Source organism: Heloderma suspectum, chromosome 2, assembly GCF_057233095.1.
Source record: "Heloderma suspectum isolate Gila_16-S chromosome 2, 16-S_ref, whole genome shotgun sequence".
In the NCBI taxonomy this organism is placed as follows: Eukaryota; Metazoa; Chordata; class Lepidosauria; order Squamata; family Helodermatidae; genus Heloderma; species Heloderma suspectum.
This window is the reverse complement of record NC_139459.1, coordinates 160304474-160320447: the sequence shown is the minus strand read 5'-3', so window position 1 is coordinate 160320447 and position 15974 is coordinate 160304474. Positions and strand designations below refer to the sequence as shown.

The following is a 15974-nucleotide window of genomic DNA, read 5'->3' as shown; positions in this document are numbered from 1 at the left end:
GTGTTTGGATATACAGCATCATTCAGAGATTTCATCAAATTGCATAGAATAGTCATTTGAAATTCCTATAAAACAAGTTCTAAAACAACAGATAGTTGTCTGGTTATCTGGAAGGGCAAATGTCTGAAATGGTCCTTACTAGACATCTGCTGCTGCTGTGATCTCAAGCCCCCCTCCTATTCACTTTCCTTTTTGTCAACAATACTAAAAAGAAAACAAAGAAAGAAACATCTAGGTTTGTGTGCTACCTTTTAGAAAAGCCCTCTGGATTTGATCTTGGTATCAAGTGCCCACTTATAACTCAAACATATAATTGTGTTATACCTGTCTGGGAAAGAGGACAGGCTTAGTAGAAGGGATGGAGAAAGGAGTAGGGGGAACCACAGGGGCATTAGATGTACAGCAATACCATCCATCAATCAAAATTTGCCATTGCCTTGTTGCAGCTGAATGTTCTTTTCTGCTTCAGTGGTGGTTATCCAAGTATGGAATGTAAGTCTGCAATATCGTTCTCCCACATGGAATCATAGAATAGTAGGGTTGGAAGGGGCCTACAAGACCATCGAGTCCAACCCCCTGCTCAATGCAAGAATCCAAGTCAGAGCATCCCCAACAGATGGCTGTCCAGCCTCATCTTGAATGCCTCCAGTGTTGGAGAGCCCACCACCTCCCTAGGTCATTGGTTCCATTGTCATATTGCTCTAAGAGTCAGGAGGTTTTCCCTGATGTTCAGCTGGAATCTGGCTTCCTGTAACTTGAGCCCATTATTCCGTGTCCTGCATTCTGGGATGATGGAGAAGAGATCCTGGCCTTCCTCTCTGTGACAACCTTTCAAGTACTTGAACAGCGCTATCATGTCTCCCCTCAGTCTTCTCTTCTCAAGGCTAAATATGCCCAGTTCTTTCAGTCTCTCTTTACAGGGCTTTGTTTCCAGTCCCCTGATCATCTTTGTTGCCCTCCTCTGAACCCTCTCCAGTTTGTGTGCATCCTTCTTAAAGTGTGGTGCCCAGAACTGGACACAGTACTCCAGATGAGGCGTCACCAGTGCTGAGTAGAGGGGAACTAGTACTTCCCGGGATTTGGAAGTGATGCTTCTTTTAATACAGCATTTAATTTGGAAGTGATGCTTCTTTTAATGCAGCAAGTAACATTTGCCTTTTTTGCAGCTACATCACAATGTTGGCTCATATTCAGCTTGTGATCGACAACAGTTCCAAGATCCTTGTCGCTTGTAGTGTTGTTAAATACACAGTTACAAGATGTATCCCCCATCTTGTAACTGTGTATTTGGTTTCTTTTTCCTAGGTGCAGAACTTGGCATTTATCCCTATTAAATGTCATTCTGTTTTCCGCCCAGCACTCCAGTCTATCAAGATCACTTTGAATTTTGTTTCTGTCTTCCAAAGTATTAGCTATCCCACCCAATTTTGTGTCATCTGCAAATCTGATCAGCATTCCCTGCACCTCCTCCTCCAAGTACAGCACTGTGAAAATTTGTACAGAAGACTACTTGTTTGAGCACCTGCCCCATGAAAGCTATGTCAGAAGAGTGTGGAACAAAAGAAGATACATGTGATCCCCAAGTGGCTGTCTTGCAGTTTTCTAAAAGAGACATACTGGTTCTGAAGGCAGAAGCAGCTGTTGGAAGTAGTCTTAGGCCATGACAAAGTAATGCCTTTGTGTGCTAGGAAGATGTAGTCATTTATCCACACAGCCAAAATGGCCTTGAAAATGTTTTTCTGTAGTGGAAGAAAATGAGCAACACCTTGCTTTTATGAAACCCTGAGATCAGTTTAATATACAGTCCAAAGGCACTGCACATTGAAAGGTTTTTCCCCTCCCTCTTGAGGTACTTAAACTTAGAAAAAAGAAGGAAAAGGAGTCTCTTGGCTTATGGGAGCATCCTTGTAGGTCTGGGATACTCAGACCACCAGAGCTGAGATCATGCTACTTTTGCTACTCTCTGCTTAACCCTGAACAGAAGCTTTGTTAGGTGGGAAGGCATATGGGTCATTGTGCTTAGTGCATCTGTGGTTTCTGGTCTGTCACAAGTCTTGCAAAGTGTCTGTGAACTACTATCTGAAGGCTGAACCTGCAGGTCAGAGAGAAAAATTTCTGTGACTGTGGACTACACTCCCTTATCTAAGTACTGGTAGTTCAGCAAGTCCACTTGTGTTGTGAATTCCCCTCACAGGTGACCCAATTAAAGACTGTATGGATATAATGCTCATCAAGGGCCCAAGGATGCTTCCTGAAACAGCAACCTGGATCTTGTCCCATCTTGCATGTTCACCTGTGCTTTTGTAGTGGTATATTTCTATGTAGCTATTTAGGACATTTGTCATGTTTGAAGCAGCCATAGTTCCTCATATACAGACACAACTGCCCCAATCACTCGCACTTCTCTGTTCACTCATATTCAGGGTTAGTACCAGGTTTTAGGGGGTCTTGGGCAAAGTGCCCTCAGTGAGCCCCTGATGGCAATGGGTCCTCCCCCAAGTAGCGTCAGCAGACTGCGCCCCCTCGCAATGCTGGGCTTTCTAATGCTGGGCTTAGCAGCAGTTGGTGGCCAGCCAGCAATGCTGGCAGAAACTCCAGACCTGATCAACTGGACTCACCAATGCAGCAGCCATTTTAATTTAACCACAATGCGAGTCCTGTGACATACATTTCCAGCATTGCCTTATGGGAAAATTAAAATGGCTGCTGTTCTTACAAGTCTACTTTCAGCACTGCTGCTGGGCAGTCAGCACAGCATTGGCTTGCAGCAACTATTGCGGTAGGGGCCATAGCTCAATGGTACTTTTCATATAGAAGATCATAGAATCATAGAATAATAGGGGTGCAAGGGGCCTACAAGACCATCAAGTCCAACCCCCTGCTCAATGCAGGATACTAGGTTCGATCCCCGTTATATCCAGGAACAACTGCCTGAAACCCTGGAGAGCTGTTGCCAGTCAGTGTCAACAGTACTGGGCTAGATGGACCCATGGTCTGATTCGGTATAAGGCAGCTTCCTATGTTCCTATGTAACACTGACATGAGTGACAAGCCTATTCAGCTGGACTTCCCAGCACAGGGACCATATAATTTTCCAATAATGTAATGCCCATGATATACAAGTCACAGGCATTGCGGGGGGGGGGGGGGGGGAATGGCTGCCATACTGGCAAGTCTGGTTGCTTCAGGACTTCAAAATTAAACGAGCCTAGAGGAAAAGTGAACATGATGGTGGACCCTCCCAGGCCCTTGACATTTGCCTGAGTATGCTGTGTGTTGGCAACAGTCTTGCTCATGTATGTACATAATGAGGATGCTATCTCAACTTTGTGGTGACTTTGCCTAGTTCTAATGGCCTTTTGGAGTGTGAGAGGCAATGGGCTCCAATACCTATGGATCTGTAAGGCAACAGGTCTTCATCTCACACAAGAAAGGAATAAACTTACTGACGCTGCCCAAGCTAAGCATGACGTGGAACTAGAAATTCCCTATTCCTAGCAATGGAATCACAAAATATTGGACATAGCAGTTATCCAAAGACTATCAATGCAAATATGAACATCTTCAGAAAGCCCTCCTCTAAAAACGTATAGTTCTGGTATACAGAAGGAACATGGGAGATGAGGGTTGTGAAATGTCATATTATGCCACTAAGAAGTGGTTTACATCATTGCCTCATGACTTGCAGATGACTGCATGTATTATTTATTTATTTATTATTTATTTAGAAATCATGGAGGACCGGGGAAGTGCCAGATGACTGGAGGAGGGCTAACGTTGTCCCTATCTTCAAAAAGGGTAAAAAGGAGGAACCTGGGAACTACAGACCAGTCAGTCTGACATCAATCCCTGGAAAAATTCTGGAGCAGATCATAAAGCAATCCATCTGGAAGCACCTTGACAACAATGCCGTGATTACTCGAAGCCAACATGGATTTGTCAAAAACAAGTCCTGCCAGACAAATCTGATCTCATTTTTTGATCAAGTCACCTCCCTTGTAAACCGTGGGAATGCTGTAGACATCATATACCTCGACTTCAGCAAAGCTTTCGACAAAGTGCCCCATGATATCCTGATGAGCAAACTTGCTCGAAGTGGGCTAGATGAAACAACGATCATGTGGATCCACAGTTGGCTACAGAATCGGACTCAAAGAGTGCTTATCAATGGGACCTTCTCAAGCTGGGGAGAGGTAACGAGTGGGGTACCGCAGGGCTCAGTCCTGGGCCCAGTGCTCTTCAACATTTTTATTAATGACTTGGAGGAGGAGGTGCAGGGAATGCTGATCACATCTGCAGATGACACAAAATTGGGCGGGATAGCTAATACTTTGGAAGACAGAAACAAAATTCAAAGTGATCTGGATAAACTGGAGTGCTGGGCAGAAAACAACAGAATGGCATTTAATAGGGACAAATGCCAAGTTCTGCACCTAGGAAAAAGAAACCAAATGCACAGTTACAAGATGGGGGATACGTGGCTCAACCACACTACGAGCGAGAAGGATCTTGGAATTGTCGTCGATCACAAGCTGAATATGAGCCAACAATGTGATGTGGCTGCAAAAAAGGCAAATGCTATTTTGGGCTGCATTAATAGAGGCATAGCTTCCAAATCCCGGGAAGTACTAGTTCCCCTCTACTCAGCACTGGTTAGGCCTCATCTGGAGTACTGTGTCCAGTTCTGGGCACCACACTTTCAGAAGGATGCAGACAAACTGGAGAGGGTCCAGAGAAGGGCAACAAAGATGATCAGGGGACTGGAAACAAAGCCCTATGAAGAGAGACTGAAAGAACTGGGCATGTTTAGCCTTGAGAAGAGAAGACTGAGGGGAGATATGATAGCACTCTTCAAGTACTTGAAAGGTTGTCACAGCGAAGAAGGCCAGGATCTCTTCTTGATCATCCCAGAGTGCAGGACACGGAATAATGGGCTCAAGTTACAGGAAGCCAGATTCCGGCTGAACATCAGGAAAAACTTCCTGAGTGTCAGAGCAATACGGCAATGGAACCAATTACCTGGGGAGGTGGTGGGCTGTCCCACACTGGAGGCCTTTAAGACGAGGCTGGACAGCCATTTGTCAGGGATGCTCTGACTTGGATTCCTGCATTGAGCAGGGGGTTGGACTCGATGGCCTTGTAGGCCCCTTCCAACCCTACTATTCTATGATTCTATGATTTCATTTCTATACCGCCCAATAGCCGAAGCTCTCTGGGCGGTTCACAAAAACTAAAACCAAACAACACACAATAAAACAATTTAAAATATATAGAACATTAAAACCACAATATAACAATACAACCACAATAAAACCTAGCAGCAGTACAGGAGTTTAAAATACAAATTTAAAACAGCAAAGATAAAAATTTAGAAAGCTAAAATGCCTGGGAAAATAAAAAGGTCTTCACATGGCACCGAAAGGAGTACAATGTAGGCGCCAGGCGAACCTCACTAGGGAGCTCATTCCAGAGCCGGGGTGCCACAACAGAAAAAGCCCTCCTCCTAGTAGCCACCCGCCTCACTTCCTTTGGCAGGGGCTCATGGAGAAGGGCCTCTGATGATGACCTTAAGGTCCGGGCAGGCACATATGGGAGGAGGCGATCCTTCAGGTAACCTGGCCCCAAGCTGTTAAGGGCTTTGAATGTTAACACCAGCACTTTGAATTGGGCCCGGAAATGGACTGGCAGCCAGTGCAGCTGGAAAAGTACTGGCGTAATATGAGCTCGCAGGCCAGTCCCTGTTAACAATCTTGCTGCCCTATTTTGGACCAGCTGAAGTTTCCGGACCGTTTTCAAAGGCAGCCCCACGTATAACGCATTGCAGTAATCCAGATGAGAAGTTATCAGAGCATGGATAACTGTAGCTAGGCTATCTCTGTCCAGATAAGGGCGTAGTTGGTATACCAGCCTAAGCTGATAAAAAGTGCTCCGTGCCACTGAGTTCACCTGTGCCTCAAGTGACAGTTCTGGATCCAAGAGCACCCCGAAACTACGAACCTGATCCTTTAGGGGGAGTGCAACCCCCTCCAGAACAGGTTGAATATCACCTAACCGGGCAGACGAACCACCCACTAACACTACCTCCGTCTTGTCTGGATTGAGTTTCAGTTTATTAGCCCTCATCCAGTCCATTACCGTGCCCAGGCACTGGTTCAGAACAGCCACTGCCTCACCTGGTTTTGATGAGAAAGAGAGGTAGAGCTGGGTGTCATCCACATATTGATGGCACCTCAGCCCACACCTCCGGATAACCTCCCCCAGCAGTTTCATGTAGATGTTAAACAGCATGGGGGATAAAATAGAGCCCTGTGGAACCCCATGGCACAATTGCCATGGCACAGAGCAATAATCCCCCAGCACCACCTTCTGGAATCGGCCATCCAAGTAGGAGCGGAACCACTGTAGTGCAGTGCCTCCAACTCCCAACCCAGACAACCTATCCAGAAGGATACCACCGTCGATGGTATCGAAAGCCGCTGAGAGGTCCAGGAGAATCAACAGGGTCGCACTCCCCCTGTCCCTCTCCTGGCAGAGGTCATCCGACAGGGCGACCAAGGCAGTTTCCATTGCAAAACCAGGCCTGAAGCCCGATTGAAATGGATCTAGATAATCCGTTTCATTCAAGAGTGCCTGGAGCTGTCCTACAACCACCCGCTCAAGCACCTTGCCCAGGAAGGGGATGTTGGCCACTGGCCTATAATTGTTAACATCCTCTGGGTCCAGGTTAGGCTTTTTCAGGAGTGGTCTAATTACTGCCTCTTTTAAAGCAGCAGGCACCACTCCCTCTCTCAAGGAGGAATTTACAACCTCCTGGACCCAGCCGGACAACCCCTCCTTGTTTGATTTAATAAGCCATGAAGGGCAAGGGTCAAGCACACAAGTGGTCGATTGGACTTGGCCAAGCACCTTGTCCGCATCCTCAGGCCTCAGTAACTGAAACTCATCCGATAAAACTGGACCAGATGGTGCTCTGAACGCCTCTACCAATGGAACTACATTAATGGTGGTGTCCAATTCATGACGAATCTGAGCGACTTTATCCTCAAAGTGCTGCACAAACTTGTCACAGCGTGCTACCGAGGGTTCCACCGTCTCTCTCCCTGGCCCAGAATGTAACAGGCCGCGAACCACTCGGAAAAGCTCCGCTGGACGACACTGAGAAGATGCAATGCTGGTGGAAAAGAACTGCCTCTTTGCCACCCTCACCGCCACAGAGTAGGCTCGATAGTGGGCTCTTACCTGTGTTCAGTCAGACTCAGCACGAGTTTTCCTCCACCTGCGTTCTAGCCGTCTTGCCTCTTGCTTCATTGCCCTCAGCTCAGGTGTATACCAAGGAGCTGGCCGGGCTCTGCTCAGAGGGAGAGGGCGCTTGGGCGCGATCATGTCAGCCACCCAAGTCATCTCTGCATTCCACAGAGCGACCTGGGCTTCGACAGGAGCACCAGCCATACCAGCAGGAAAATCCCCCCGAGCCCTCTGGAATCCATCGGAATCCATTAATCTCCGGGGGCAGACCATTTTAATAGGTCCCCCACCCTTGCAGAGGGGAAAGGCCGCCAGAAGTCTAAACCTCAGCCGGAAGTGAGACAGACACATGTACTGAGACAGACACATTTGTATTTTTTAAAAACGGGTGTGTGTGGAACAGGCTGTGAGGTGATGGCTGTGGTGTGAAAACACAGGGAGCAATAACCTTTGTGTGGTGAAGAAAGCTTGGGATGGTGGGTCAATGTATTTAAGTCCGTACCCATGGCAACAAGCCAGCCTGCCCGGGGTTGCATGTCATGATGAGCCATGGCAGCTGCCCACCACGCCTTGAATATTCACAATGGTGGCTGGCATGTGCCACAACCCACTGTGGCTTATTTAAGCCACTGTGGGTGCCAGTGATTGTGAACCCTAATGTGAATAGGGAGAAATGAGGCAGAATTGCATTGGGTCTTTGGGGGTTCTGGAGAACTACTAGACTGAGAATAGAACTACATATTATGTATTTCCGTTATTCTTTTTACAGACTTATTTTGTTTTAGAAAATGGAGCCTTCAAGGCTGCATTCCAAAGGGAGAGACAGACTTGTTACCTACTTGCTTAGTTACCTACTTGCTTAGTAATCAACATGAGTTGATTAGATCCCTGTTTAATGGCTGGTCAGATGATATATTCCAAATAAAGAAGTTCCTGTCTGAGTGCAAGAAGCTTCTGATCACCCTACCTGACTTTGTACTAACCAAACTAAGTGGGGGAGTTATAGCTAACTCAGGAGAAATTGAAATAAAGAATAGCAAACAAAAAAAATCAGGGCCCCATCTACACTGGGCTTTTACTCTGGGGCAGGTGCAAGTCAAAGTCCCTCATGATAGATGATGCAGTCATGAGTTCGCAGCCATCTATGGTTTTCGCCTGGAAAAAGCTGAGTTCCAAGGCGTCGTTTTACTGAGATTTTTTGGGTTTGCTGCAGATTCCCCTGTGGTTGCGGGCCGTCTGTTCCTTCCCTGAACTGACTTCGCATCTTACAGTGGGTGTGCTGTAGGCATGCGTAGTGCCTGCGTCACTCTGTGACGCCCCTTTGCTCCCCCATCACTTCACAGCTGCGCAGTTACAGAGGCACAGAGGCATGTTTTCAGTTATTTAATCACACTTTTGCACATTTTTGCAGCTTTGTATCTTCGCAATGGTTGCTTTTGGACTCGGTACCCAAGGGCTGGGGGGATCTTGGGGGAGGAACAACATCGCTCCAGCCACCATTTTGGAGTGATGGGTAGGCACATAGCGCTCACACTTGTCAGTGCAAACCATCGCGAGAGTCTCGGGCTGGGGAACTGACAAACTGATGTTGCGGAAATGAAGGAGCACTAAATACCAAATTTTTACATAAAACAGGGTCATAAAGACACAGCAGAGCCCCTCAAATATAAAACAGCCATTGAACTGTCGCACTCCCACACTCATGAGACCGCACAGCTGAGCATTTCAGTATAATGGCAAAAAAAAAAAAGGGCAGTGAGTTTCTTAGGGAAGCACGCAGTACATTGTGAGTGTATCCCAGGGCATGGTGACTCGAAGCTGCATTGCTGCGCAGTTGCAACGGGGTGGGGGGGCCGAAGTGATGCCATGTAGATGGGGCCCATGTCTGTCTCCCTTCATCACAGGGAGGCATTTTACCCTCTTTTCCTTCCAATCGAGAAATGTGCTCAAGCATTTAAATGGCAGCCACGTGGTTTGACAGCAATGCACTTCTTTGGCGCCATCTGGTGCTGCTGTTGCCAAGCAGGATTTGGGCAGTTTGGATGGGGGGTTGCCTTGAAGCAAAGGGGAAAATCGCCAGCAGCGGGGGAGGGTTGGGCGCAGATCTTTCCTTCCTCAGCAAGACTTGAGTGGAGGCAGGAGTTTCTCTCAAACCGTGTGCCCTCCCCTCCTTGCAAGGAAGGGAGGGAGCACAAGCCCTCATGCCTGTCAAATCTGCCCGCAGCCTCGCAGCCCATTCTCAATGCCTTCGTCATCCTGACCATGCCCCCAACAACTGAAAACAAGTGCCCACAGCCAGTTTCTTCCGCTATTGGAGAATTTCACAGGGAGGCCATCGCGCTCCTGTTCTGTGGGCTGGAAAAAATACCACATTTTTTGTGTTTGGGGAAAACATGGGATAGGTTGGGGGAAATGGCAGGAGACACCCTGGAGGGTAAAGGCGTCATCTAAAGAGCCAGCAAACTTTCATGACAGAGCCATCTCAATAGAAGGATAAAAGCTTCATGTGAAGAAGCCCTAAGGCTCTATTCATACCTGATATTTTTAGCAGGATCTAATCACTGGTTTTTGCGGGAGCCTTCAGTGACACCACTGCTCTCCTGCTGCTATCTCACAACTTTCCTTCCATCTTCCTGTGTTATCTGAGAATGGGGAAAACCCAGCATTTTCTGTGCTAGTGATCCCCCCCCCCCCGTGTATTTCCCCTTTAGTGCTTTGTCCCACTTTGTGTGGGCCTGTGCTAGGGGGTGTTGCTGCGAGGTGTTGAATAACATTGTCATGGCAACAAATTGGTGGAGTGGGGGGCAGGTCACTGACCAGGCTTCCAGTGATCATTTCTGCCTCCTTCCCCTTTCACCATGGGCTCAGAGATCCCCTTGAACACAGCAGTGCTTACTTCTGAGTAAACTCATTGGCTGTAAATCTTTCCTTTCCTGGGAGTAAGTGCCATTAAAATCTGTGAGGTTTGCTTCTGAGTAGGCATGCATAGGAGTGCATCCCCTTCAGTGCATTTACTTGGAACTTCCCCATCCCATTGACTTCACTGACTACTACTTCTCCCTTGTGCTCACCAGTTTGATGGGCTTTTTTCCTCCCAGGTGATGGGGAAGTCTCCCTTCTCAGCCTCACAGAAGAAAGGCTTGACAGTTAGGATTTCAGTGGGTATTAAAAGTGCCTCTTCTTGTCCCCTGAATAAATTCATCATGCATAGCTTGGAATTGTCATTTTTAATAGTTTCCTTTTGGGGTGTAGAGTTGTTTTAGATAAGGTAGTAATACTGAGGTTGTTTTCCATAGCACTCCTTCCCACCTAGCCAGCCACTATCTCTTCCCCTAGCCCACCTTGCAGGGTTGTTGAGAAGCCAGAATAAGGAGGAAGAGCAACAATAGCAGGGTGGGGGGAGCAAGTCGGGTCTAATGAAGGTATCCCTGTGAAGTGGTCGCCTGGGGGCGGGGGCTGCTAGGGATGGCTTGCTGCATTGCTTGTATACAAGTCCGTTTGTGGATTTCTTACTTCTGTAGTTGGGAACCTGGAAATCAGTACACCCTTCAAACTCAGCAGTGCAAGCAATATACTGCATTTAATTCCATCATATACTGACATATTTAGCAGAGAAGGACTAGCAGCACCAGCAACCTCGGGGTAAGCCACTGAGAAGACTCTCACTCCCTCGGAGGAAGGAGGGGATCAGCTCCCATAGCCTGCTATCCAGATCACTTCTGACTTCCCTCCTGCTGGGGAGGAGTGGAGGGATGGGGCAGAGCCATCAATCATGTTACAGGAACCAATGATCGGGGAGGGGAGGGGATATGGAGCCAGCAACCCCCTTCTGTCCTGATTGTTCCATGAAGCTTGGCCTAGCCATGAAAAGATGTCATGTGAAGGGACGAGATATGAGAGATGCCTGTATACAGGGCCAGTCTAAATCCCAGAAAGGATCAGGAATCAAAAGGAATGGTTTGTAGTAGAATAAAATGCCAGGTGTGAAGAAAGCAGTGGCTCTAATGATCCCTCACTTAATATCCTTTACCAACCACAGAAAGTTACTCTAACCTTGGGAATTTCTAACAACCCCAGAGGTACAGATGAACCCCAGTTAGGGGGTTTTATGCTATCTCTGAATATTTCTTCCCAGAAGAATTAAAGTTAATAGAATGTTTCAGTGCCCTACCAATGCAAGATCAATAGGAGAGTCTATCACAATTATCTTCTGTATTGGAATTCTTGAGGAATAAGAGCCACTAGGGTCCTGGGACCCTACTGATTAATACCTCCACAGTTGGCTGTGACCTCCATAATGAAGGGGTAGCCAGATTGGCTGAGGAAGAGTTTGTCACTTACAGAGGCATGCCTTTGACACACAATTCACAACCCTCCAGTAATAAGGGAGAGTTGGCATTAAGTTCTGGGACACTGGCATTACAGCCATCTAAACTTTGCCATAATATTGTCTCTCTGAACTCTGGCATGCAGGGGTATAGTGTGGACTTAACCAGCTCCATTGCAAATTGTTTTGCTTTTAAGGGGATAACAGACAAAACAGACATATCTGGATATTAGGGCACTGGGCTTTTATCCTGCGATTGAGATTGCTACTTCATGGAAGTTTGAGGGCTCTTTACATGACAGTCTGCTGTGACCCTCCTGCCCTTTGTTCCATTTTTAAATTGACTGCAGATAATGAGCTATCAAATTACCCTGTTGTGTTCCACTTCAGTTTCCTCCATCAAAAGAGTTAAAGAGGGAAGAAGAGCAGTGAGATCAATGAAAGATAATGGAAGACTCAGATATGGGGAGAAGGAGGGGGAAGGGGAGGGGGGAAAGGAGTGCGTGTCAAGGCAGTTGTGATCCTGCATTTAAAATGGAAGCAGAAAGCCCCATTTTAAATGCAGGATTTTAGGCTGGTGTAGAAACGCCCTTAGTATTGTTAAAAGGTCCTTAGAGGGTCATCCAGTGACACACAAGTGCGAATTTATATCTCCTAAGGACTTAGAATGAACTTGAGAACACTCCGGGAGAGAGCGGGGGACAGGAAGGCCTGGTGTGCTATGGTCCATGGGGTCACGAAGAGTCGGACACAACAACTGAGCAACAACAAGGACTTAGAGAGAGGGAATGACAGACAGTTAGCCAAAGAAGGTAGGGCTCAAATGATTTGAAGGGGAGTTGTCTTTGAGCCCATCCGGAGAAGTTACCTCTTTCGATGTTCCCAAAGTTAAGTCAAGTAACGCTTGGACGCCTTTGTCTTTTAAGAACTGACAAAGAGCTAAAAGAAACATGTCGAATGCAAAACATCCTATGCCACATTCAGCCCAAAGGGCTGTTAGAACTGCCAATAGAATCACTAAAATTATTGTATTGGAATATTTCTGAGTGGGGGAACAAGTTGAAAGATCAGGGCTTTCTACAGCACCTGTCCCAGTTACATGTATTTAGCCTTCAAGAAACCTGGACTCAAAAGATTGACCTACAAGGCTTTCAGGTGTTTTCAGTGCCTGCAAGAAAGGGTCAAAAGAAAGGGAGAAGCAGGGGTGGTCTTGTCTTTGGGGTGTCTGCTAGTTTGGATATTGAGGTCCAGGCTCTGGAAACTGATTCACCATACTTGCAGGTTATCCATTTGACCAGCTCGAAAGGAGCAAGATTGGTGTGCAGAAATGTGTACATTCCCCCAAAAGGTTCTCAAGATTATGCCTCTAATACCTGGGATACTCTTGAGTCCCTTTTGAAAATTGCCAATCAACAGTATCCCTTATGTCCAATTATAGTAATGGGAGATTTTAATGCAAGAATAGGTGATGAATATATAATAGCAACACAAAAACTTGCCTTAAGTATGGAGGATATAGCATATTTGCTAGATAGGAAATCTAGGGACAAGGTTATAAGCAATGCCAGCATTCATTTATTTAAGTTACTGTATCAGCTTACAATGCTTCTACATAATAGTAGTGGCCCAGATGAATCCACAGGCAACTTTATGTATTGCTCCTTGAAAGGAGGGAGTGTCATAGATTATTATTTTTGAACGTTTTGTGCAAAGACGGGCATGATAAAGGACAAAGAAGGCAGGGACATAACAGAAGCAGATGAGATTAAGAAGAGGTGGAAAGAATACACAGAAGAACTATACAGGAAAGATCTTAATGTCCCTGATAGCCATGAGAGTGCGGTCACTGAACTTGAGCCGGACATCCTAGAGAGTGAAGTCAAGTGGGCCTTAGGAAGCATTAGTAACAACAAAGCTAGCGGAGATGACAGTATTCCAGCTGAGGTATTTAAAATCCTAAAAGATGATGCTGTTAAAGTGCTGCACTCAATATGCCAACAAATTTGGAACACTCAACAGTGGCCGCAAGACTGGAAAAGGTCAGTTTACATTCCAATTCCAAAGAAGGGCAACGCCAAAGAGTGTTCAAACTACTGCACAATTGTGCTCATTTCACATGCAAGCAAGGTGATGCTCAAAATCCTACAAGCTAGGCTTCTGCAGTATGCGAACCGAGAACTACCGGAAGTACAAGCTGGGTTTCGAAGAGGCAAAGGAACTAGAGATCAAATCGCCAACGTTCGCTGGATCATGGAGAAAGCAAAAGAATTCCAGAAAAACATCTATTTCTGCTTCATTGACTATGCTAAAGCCTTTGATTGTGTGGATCACAACAAACTGTGGCAAATTCTTAAAGTGATGGGAATACCAGACCACCTTACCTGTCTCCTGAGAAACCTGTACAAGGGTCAAGAAGCAACAGTAAGAACCAGACATGGAACAACCAGTGGTTCAAAATTGGGAAAGGAGTACGACAAGGCTGCATATTGTCACCCTGCTTATTTAACTTCTATGCAGAGTACATCATGAGAAACGCCGGGTTGGATGAATCACAGGTCGGAATTAAGATTGCCGGGACAATTATCAACAACCTCAGATATGCAGATGATACCACCCTAATGGCAGAAAAGCTGGTTTGAAACTCAACATTAAAAAAACGAAGATCATGTCATCTGGCCCCATCACTTCCTGGCGTATAGAAGGGGAAGAAATGGAAGCTGTGACAGATTTTATTTTCTTGGATTCCAAAATCACCGCAGATGGTGACTGGAGCCATGAAATTAAAAGACGCTTGCTCCTTGGGAGGAAAGCTATGGCAAACCTAGACAGCATAGTAAGAAGCAGAGACATCACCTTGCCGACAAAGGTCCGTCTAATCAAAGCTATGGTTTTCCCAGTAGTAATGTATGGCTGTGAGAGATGGACTATAAGGAAGGCTGAGCGCCGAAGAATTGATGCTTTCGAACTGTGGTGCTGGAGAAGACTCTTACGAGTCCCCTGGACTGCAAGGAGGTCACATCAGTCAATCCTAAAGGAAATCAACCCTGAGTGCTCATTGGAAGGACAGATACTGAAGCTGAAGCTCAAATATTTTGGCCACATAATGCGAAGAGAAAACTCTCTGGAAAAGACCGTGATGCTGGGAAAGACTGAAGGCAAAAGGAGAAGGGGACGGCAGAGGATGAGATGGCTAGATAGCATCACTGATGCAATGAATATGAACTTGAGCACACTCCGGGAGAGAGCGCAGGACAGGAAGGCATGGCGTGCTATGGTCCATGGGGTCACGAAGAGTCGGACACGACTGAACGACTGAACAACAACATGTGAAGAAATTTTCCATTGGAGAACAGCCAGCAAGTGACTATCAGCCACTGCTTTTGGAGTTAATAGGGTTTCAAGAGTTTAAGAAGGGAATGTGGCAAGATCCCCCCTACAGACAGTATGGGAAGCGTAGATTGAGATGGGACTCTAATTTACAGTTAAAGATAGCAGATGTCCTATTAAGTGAACATATGCTGACACTAAGAGATAGATTTTTGGGGGCAGATACACAAGATCCCCTGCCTATGTATCATATCATGGTGAAGTATTTGGACACTATTTGCTCAGCCAACTGATCTGGAGGCACATATTATGCCTAAGATGTGGGAAACATATTTTGAGCAAGCCCTTAATTTTGAGGCTGGCAAAGACCTGGACATGAATTATTTGTCACCACTTCAGCTCCCTAACATCATAGAAACTGATATGTGACCAGCTGTGACTGCCACTGAGGTGAAGCTTATTGAAATGAATTCATTTCAAGCTTAGGTAGGCGGAAGGCACCTGGGGAAGATATGGTTCCTCCAGATTTTTTGGGGGGGGGATAATTTATATTGGTGGGGCCCCATATTGGCCACGCTTTTCACTTATATCAACTCAATTGGCAGATTTCCCAGTAGTTGGAATCAAAGTATTGTTGTCCCGATTTTCAAAATGCGGGACAAATCCTCACCAGCCAACTCTTGCCCCATTAGCCTGTTGGATGTATCCTCCAAATTGTATACAGGATATCTGCTTGCTAAAGCGGAGACTTGGGCAGATCAAAGTAACATCATTGGAGAGGAACGAGCAGGCTTCCGTCATGGTAGAACAACCACAGATCAGTGTTTTGTGTTAAATCACCTGAGAGAGAAATATGCATGTCCCCTGAAGAAGCATTTATATGCCGCTTTTATCAATTTGACCTCATCCTTCGATAGAATAAACAGAGAGAGACTGTGGCATATATTATGGAGGCTTGGGATGAATAGATGCCTTTTGATTTTGATTAAGAACTTATATTCTGATACAGTGATTCAAGTAAGAGCTGGTAAAGAAGAAAAGAAGGACAACTATCAAAGGAGATTAAAACAAAAGG

The 15974-nt window shown here is 46.1% G+C and overlaps 1 long non-coding RNA gene across 1 annotated transcript in view; it reads right to left on the bottom strand.

Moving 5' to 3' along the window:
* LOC146353014 (uncharacterized) overlaps positions 1–15974 on the bottom strand; it is a 29512-nt gene that overhangs the window by 4133 nt on the left and 9405 nt on the right. The window lies entirely within an intron of this gene.